Genomic DNA, 8,594 nt, shown 5'->3' with positions numbered 1-8,594 from the left:
TATATGTAAGAGAGTTTTAGGAGCTGTAGCAGGCTCTAAGGAAGAATTTAAGCGCTAGAGAAAGGAAGAGCGGGTGGAGAAGGAAAAAGCCCATGCTCATGCGGTGAATAAAGAAAAGGAAAATACCTCTTAGAGAGGCTGGGTGGAAGGGGTAAAGTGAAGCACAAGACGAAAAAGAGGGAAAAACATTTCTTGAATTCTCTTTCATTCTGATGATGGATCACAAAGTGTGATCTAAAACATTAATGATTAAAAACGTGCACACAATCAAATCCAGAAGTTGTTCTCTTAATGCATGAACTACTTTTTTATTTGATTAGAAAATAGAGGAATGAATAATTGATAAATAGCAGATAACATGGAGATTTGAGAGTCTTCTAGAGTGTGATCCGAAACGTTGATGATTAAAAACTTGCACACAATCAAATCCAGAAGTTGTTCTCTTAATGCATGAACTAATTTTTTATTTGATTAGAAAATAAAATGGAGATTTGAGAGTCTTCTAGAGTGTGATCCGAAACGTTGATGATTAAAAACTTGCACACAATCAAATCCAGAAGTTGTTCTCTTAATGCATGAACTAATTTTTTATTTGATTAGAAAACAAAGGAATGAACAATTGATAAATAATAGATAAAATGGAGATTTGAGAGTCTTCTAGAGCATGTGAAGAAGAGAAAGAAAAATGAGCCTATGGTGCTGAAGAAGATTTGGGGCCTCCAAATGTATAGAAGGTAATGCAATTTTAGTCCCAAATCTTAGAGGGAATTGGGCTACATGAAAATGATGCAGATTCAAATTCAATTTGTGAAAATAAATGAATTGAAGTTATATTATTTTATTTGAAATTGTATACCAGTTGTGTGTGTTATAATAGTGGACTCTCTTGCATCATGCAAGCGGTATTTTACATGAGCAATAGTAAGTCCTTTCACATCCATAAGCTTAGCCACAAATTTAAACTTGTTATTAGTGGGTGCGCTGCGAAGAGCAAGGCAATGTATCATGGATTTGACAACAAGCCATTAATAGAAAACCTTAACATTGAAAACTTTACTTGCAAGTATTAACTTCTAGGGCTGAAAAAAATTAATAAACAACCAAGAAACTCATGAAAGAAATGTTAGTTTTAAACCGAGCAGAAAAACATGACAATCAACAATAAAATCGAGAAAACAAAACAGAAACGAAAACATAACACCGCATAACACGAAGTTTAACGTGGTTCACCACTAAGTGGCTACATCCACCAGAAACACAAGGAATTGTCTTATTAATTAATATCAATTCCACTGTACATCATGTATGGGCTGCACATAGCCATTTATATAAACATATCATATATATAATGAAGAGTCTGGGGAAGACAAACAGTCATGTGACCATTGGGCTTCATATACCCAACAATCTTCCACGTGAAGGCCAACTGGCACAACCATGCATTGGCATTCGTGCTTCCATTTTTGAAATTCACATTACAACCAGCTTGCTAGATTTTAACTTCATGATCTTCTGCTTGCATACCTTTGGATTAATATTCTCCAAAGCATGTTAGATTGAATAAAACCTAACTACTGAACCATGACATTACAATTAACTCCTGCAGCCGATATATCCAAAACATTGAAAAAGATCATTAACTGGTTCTAAAATGAACCCTTCATCCTGAAATGAATCCTTAAGGTCATCGATGCCCCCCCGTGACAGAACATCGTCATTTGGAATTCCATCTGCCTTTGCCAACTCCACACTATCCTTAACACCTTCTAAAGCTTCAATTACAAGGTTCGAAGGTCTAGAAGAGAAGCATGCAATCAATGCATTCCATTATGCCTTCACTTCTGCAATCTTTATCAATAAAACATCACTTTTGCAATCTGCCTCTTCTTCTTCAGGGTCATCCTCATTCGCTAGATTTGAGACTACATCCTCCTCACCCCGGGAGGCATCCTCCTCATCTTGGAAGGGAAACAAACCAGTCTCTTCTTCTTCAAACAACGAATACAACAAACCCTCTTCTTCTTCAGCCGAAGTCTCCTCCTTTTCCCAGCCATCCCACCAATGACATTTGGTTTCAACCTCCACTTGGACATCACTCTCTACCGAATCTAGACTACCAAGAAATTTTTCGATGACTGATTCGGCTTCATCATCTGATTCGGCCTCATCATCTGAAACTTCAGCCTGTTTGTCAATAACATAAAAGTGCCCAACTCTGGGATCAAACACAAAGTAAGGGCACCCATATCCAAGATCAACTATCCAATCGAATCCCATCTCTGCTCAACATTTCACCATAGCTCTGATACCAATTGTTAGTTTTAAACCGAGCAGAAAAACATGACAATCAACAATAAAATCGAGAAAACAAAACAAAAATGAAAACATAACAACGCATAACACAAAGTTTAACATGGTTCACCACTAAGTGCCTACATCCACTAGAAACACATGGAATTGTCTTATTAATCAATATCAATTCTATAGTACATCATGTATGGGCTGCACACAACCATTTATATAAACATATCAGATATGAAATGAAGAGTTTGGGGAAGACAAACAGTCATGTGACCATTGGGCTTCATATACCCAATAAGAAAGAGTGACACGCCAAACAAAACCTATATTTAACAACCAAATTTTTAAAAAAGAGCTAGAAATTAAGGTAACGTCACATTCTTAACAATTTCCTTTACATCACAGCTTCCTTAGGAGAACAAAAATGAAAATGACAATGAAATGTCTCTTCAGTTTTCTGTTACTAGAAAAAAAAGTACATTACCATAAAATAGGAAAGAAACAAAAGCATTAGAAGAAAAATATGACAAGAAAATACAGAGAAATGAGATGAAGGAATGCACCATTTTTCTGAGCCTATCAAGATAACATAGGTCGAGGCAGGTGAAGGGCACATGCAATGAATGGTGCGCATATTGCACTAGATATTTGCCATATTATTGCACTGCTACGTATGCAAAATGTGGAAGCAAATATGACAAGACACACAAAATGTATTGATGAAAGCCACGTTTCGTACAAAGCCTTTAAAATATTTTGTCGGGTGCTGCAATTAAAACATTAGTGAATGCCTCTTTAAATTTTTCCCTGCTTATTGCTTATTTGCTAGTGATTATTATATTAAAAATAAATAAAAAAATCCCTAACAAAAATAGGAGGGTCCAATCAGAAAAAAGGGAAATGAAAAAGAAAAATCAATTTCAATGAAAAAATCATCTGAGTCTTGAGACCATAGGATAAAAAATCTTGGCATGGTTTCGAAGTAGGAATTAATTTCAAATGGTGGACTAACAAACATTGTGCAAATATATCTTACAAATACAAAGATAATGCTTGAGATAAAACAGTTATACCAGGAAAAAAGACATTCAAAAGCTAAAAAAACAAGAAAGTATTCTCTCATGAAAGCAATAACAATAGAAACTAATTTGTAGAGTTTTGTTTATCATAAAGCAATAGTATTAGCGCTTGGACCTAAATGAGGTGCAATGATTAAGTGGATAGTAAATATATATAAGTTATTTATCTTTATAAATTTAAAATGAGATTTTTTCTTCATTAATTGATATTATTAAATAAAAATTTAAAAATATAATAACTAATATTAGAAAAATACAAATATAATTGAGGCTCTATAGCTTTTAAAATAAAATAAAATTGAAAATAAGAATTATATTTTTGAAATGATGCTCAACAAGTGGGATTTTTCTTACACCGAAATTTGTGTCCCTTGATATGTATTTCAATAACTGATTTAATGTATTGCAAATACTATTCTTATTTTTTATTGGGTCACAAAAAATATAATTATATGGCAATTTGTGTTGAATTATATTGGAGATTGTTGGTGTAAATAAATATTCATTTTGGATATTATTACACTTACTTAAGTTAACTTAGGATAATGCATCTCTTCGTAGTTTGGATTTGAGACACTTAGGGAAGTGTGCACATAGGGATAGAGCTTGTAGGAGAAATTCCACCTTTTGTGGTCTTATTTTGCTGTTACACTCCACATTCGGTGGGTCATCCACCTCTTGTGGAATATTATATTATTTTTCCTACCTACCCCTAGTATTTCTTACCTACCCTTGTTTCTCATTGAGCCACATGTCATATTTGTGTGCTCATACATCCATATGGCCTTGCCTATATAAGCAGGCCTATATTCATTATATTGGTGAATCCAGTTGATCATTTGCATATTGATGAGAATACAGTTTTGTTCTTGTCATTCTATTTTGTTCTCTCTTATTTGTGTTTTCCATTGTCTCTTGATCTTGGCAAAATCTCACAGAGATCATATTTATTTCTTGCTAAATGATCTAAAAATCCCAACTCTTAAAAATTACTAACTAATTTCACTCTATAGTTATTTTTTTTAATTAATCCATCAAGATAACATTTTTCCATCATTTTGGTTATGGGAGAATCTTCCAAACCTTAGAATAGTATTGAGCTTTAGTCGAATGCTATTAAACTTTGTTACTATTATTTTTTAAAATTTAATGTGATAAATAAGATAAAATTATAATTTTTTTAATTATTATGAAGATATTTAATATTCATTTTCAACAGAAACAAATTTAATAGAATAATTTGAAAAAAATTCAATAACTTTTATATAAAATCTATACATTTTTTTTCTTTTAATTTTTCAATTTGAATATTTATCCTCATTGCTTAAAGATAAAATCCATCAAACTGTGCATAGTCCACAACTTTCGGCTTAAAAAATAAATATACGCTTGTGGCTAGAGAACTAAAATTCGGAAATATATTCTTGCTATGATCACATATAATCAATGGTGTGGATCAGGTTGGAATTTGACAGCCACCCCTACCTATCATATGAATTTTTGATGACGGTATAGTCATTTCAATGTCTTTCATTTGACATTTTCACAAAAATATTAACTATCAAAAAATATAAATGAGAAGATTGAAGCCACACCAAAATGTAGATGCACATCTTTCATGGAAAGAAATGAAAATCATTATCCTTATTCATATATATATATATATATATATATATATAAACAATTAGAAAACAATGATAAATTAGTAATATATGAAAAAATCTAAAATTTATTAAGTTTCTAAATTAATACAATAATATATATTATATATTAACATTAAATGATAATCAATTAATAATTACTAATTTAATATTAATAAATGTCAAAATTTTAAAATTTTATATATTATGACAAGTTTCTATAACAATCTTATTAAATATATTTAAAAAATTAAATTTACTAAGTTTTTAAATTGATATATGAAGATACAATATATTTTAAAAATTCATCTTAAAATATTTTAACAATTATATTCTATTATTTCAAATATGACAATTTTTTTAAGTTTGAAAAATAGAAATATCTTAAAAATTCATATAAAATATTATAAAATTAGAAACAACTATATCTTTCCATTTCAAAATATTCTAAATAATTTTTTGTTTTTATAATAAACATTCTAAACTAATATATATCAATATTATAAATTATAATATTATATGATATATATTACCTACTATAATTTTTTACGATTTATTAATAATTTGAATGGTCATATATATATATACAGTTTTAAAAAAAAAGAACATGTGAAAATTGATTTAGTTTAGCTTTTGTCAACAGCGGACAGCAACGGAGGTGGGATTAACAACGGAGGAGTTTAAGTTATGAGGGACCACCTAAGCAGTCAATGCTTAGAGTTTGCCGATTAAGCCCGGCCATTGCGGTGGAAAAACTTAAATTTTCCTCCCTACCGAAAAATGCGGTTGTCCAAATTACAATGGAATCTGCTCACCAACCCGCCAAATTACACGAGCTTAGAAAACCAGAGAAGCTTCAGGAACGCAAATTTCTATATAAATGCAACAGCTTTGAGATTTTTTTCTGCACTTTTGAATCCTTCTCTGTTTTGTTACTGCAAAACTTTAAGTTTTGTTCACATAAGCTCTGTTCGTAAGCTCTGTGTTAATGGCTGTTCTCAATTTTAAGGTGAGAAGGCAGGAAACCGTCCTTGTGGCTCCTTCTTTGCCTACTCCCAGGGAAATTCTGTATCTTTCCAACATTGATGATCAGGAAGGGCTCAGATTTCACACCCCTTATATTCAGTTTTATAAGCATAACATTCTGAAAGATTACCAAGATCCTGGAAAAGTTATCAGAGAAGCTCTGGTAAAGGTTCTGGTGCATTATTACCCTTTTGCTGGAAGGCTCAGAGAGGCGGCCGGTAGGAAGCTTTTGGTGGAATGTACAGGCGAAGGAGTTGTGTTTGTGGAAGCAGATGCAGATGTTACTCTCGCTGAGTTTGGAAATATTCAACCGCCGATTCCCGGTTTTGAGAGACCTGCTGCATGACATTCTCAGCCCCCAGACTGTCATCAACTCTCCCCTTCTTCTCATTCAGGTCTGTAAATCTAGGGTTTTTATCAGATATTTGTTTCTGGTTTCTGTTTCTGTGCCATGGGGAGCAGATCTGTGAGTTCAGGGGAAATTATTGTGCTACTTCCGTTCATTTTCCTCAATTTCCTCACGATTTCCTATGTTTATGATGAATTTGCAGGTAATGCGTTTGAAATGTAAAGGCTTTATATTTGCTGTGTTGTTCAACCACATCATGACAGATTCAAAGGGACTGCTCCAATTCATGACAGCTTTGGGTGAAACAGCCATGGGAGCAAGCGGCCCGTCAATAAATCCAGTTTGGGAAAGGGAAATGCTAAAACCCCGGTTGGAACCCTCAATCAATTTCCCTCGTTACGAATATGATCAAGTACCAGGGCAAAACATGCCTGTAAATGAAATGAACCATGCTTCCTTCTTCTTTGGGCCCAAGGAAATTGCAACCTTGAAAAGACAAGCACCCAAGAAAACCCCGACCTTCGAAGTATTATCAGGGTGGCTGTGGCGTGTGAGAACCAGAGCCCTAAACATGGCGGCAGATGAAGAGGTACGTTTCACATTCCCAATAGATGTTAGTTCCAAATTTGAACCCCCACTTCCGCATGGCTACTATGGCAACTCATTTGCCTTCTCCTGTGCCAAGACTACAGTTGGAGAGCTGGCAAACAAACCCCTATCCTATGCAGTGGAGTTAATTAATAGAGCTAAAACAGTCGTTAACAATGAATACATGAGGTCAGTGATTGACTTGATGTAGGTCAAGGGTCGACCTCATATTACTCTCTAAGGAGTTTTGTGGTTCCTGATATGACCAAGCTTAGGTTTGGAGATGTGGATTTTGGGTGGGGCAAGGCAGTCTATGGTGGGCCCGCTAAAGGTGGAGGGGTAGTTGTGTCAGGTTTCTCTAGCTTTCTCATTTCTCATCGAAATAATGATGGAATTAAAGGAATATTAGTTTCTGTTTGTTTACCCTCAGAGGCTATGCTAAAGTTTCGACTAGAAATGATCAAGGTCATGGAGCACAAAGTTCCTCCTTTCAGACGATCCTCCTTTTGAAAATCTATAGACAATATTTTAGGAGAAGATTTTGAATTCTACATTGTGATTTTAAAATAATTACATTAGATAATCTATTTCTCTAAAGAATAAGCAACAAACAATTTCATCTAATTGTGAGATTAGGAAAAATAGTAGTTGTTGAGATAATAATTTAGTGAAACAACATATGTTGTTTGGTTTTACATTATATTTAATTGGATGTTCTTTCTATTAATCTAATTTTTCTCCTAAGTGGTTACATTAAATTGTTCTACAAGAAAAAAGTGCATAATTTTTGTCTTTTTTGTTTTCACCATGCCTTTATTTTTGGCATTATCTTGAATACATAATTTTACTATGAAATTTGTCTTGTTTTATGCATAAATTGGCTATGAATCCAATACTTATCCTTCGTTCCTAGTACCTTGTCCTTATTATTCATTCATTTCATCCTTAGGACTTTCTCATGCTTGATCGAATTATGGGAATAATAAAATTGCGGGGCACTTGAAAAGAACAAAATTGAAACCTAGAATATAGGCAATGGATTGGATTTAGCTAGATTTACTTTATTGTTGTGTTTTTTAAATATTTTTCTCTTTATTCATGATTTTTTTGTTTCCATGTAAACGCATGGTTATTTTTTATTTATTTATTTAAGCAAGAGATATTTTGGAAAGTAAGATTTGGAGGGAAATGTTATAAAAGAGGGTAGATTTATGTGCAATCATGTAATATTTTTCATTAGATAGTGGTTACATATTTTCATCTTTACTATTCACCTAACTAAGGCTTTAATATTTTCATATTTTCAAAAGAATGATGGAATTGAAGGAATACTAGTTTATGTTTGTTTACCCTCAAAGGCCATACTAGAGTTTCAACTAAAAATGGCCAAGGCCATGGAGTGGGAAGCTCCTCCTTTTATATAATCCTCCCTTTGAAAATCTAGAGCCATTATTTTAGGAGAAGATTTTACATTATACATTATGATTTTAAAATAATTACATTAGAAAACTTATTTCTCTAAAGAATAAGCAATAAACAACTCCATTGATTGTGAGAAATTAGGAAAAATAGAAATAGTTGCAGTTGAGATAATATTTCAATGAAGTTCAA

At 32.7% G+C, this 8,594-nt stretch overlaps 1 pseudogene; it reads left to right on the top strand.

Annotated features, from left to right (window-relative positions):
* The first annotated feature begins 6,008 nt into the window (after positions 1 to 6,008).
* On the top strand, positions 6,009 to 7,420 carry LOC131066751 (benzyl alcohol O-benzoyltransferase-like; annotated as a pseudogene).
* The last annotated feature ends 1,174 nt before the right edge of the window (positions 7,421 to 8,594 follow it).

The sequence above is a fragment of the Cryptomeria japonica genome, chromosome 2 (assembly GCF_030272615.1).
Source record: "Cryptomeria japonica chromosome 2, Sugi_1.0, whole genome shotgun sequence".
Taxonomy (NCBI): domain Eukaryota; kingdom Viridiplantae; phylum Streptophyta; class Pinopsida; order Cupressales; family Cupressaceae; genus Cryptomeria; species Cryptomeria japonica.
This window is presented reverse-complemented; position numbering and strand designations above follow the sequence as displayed.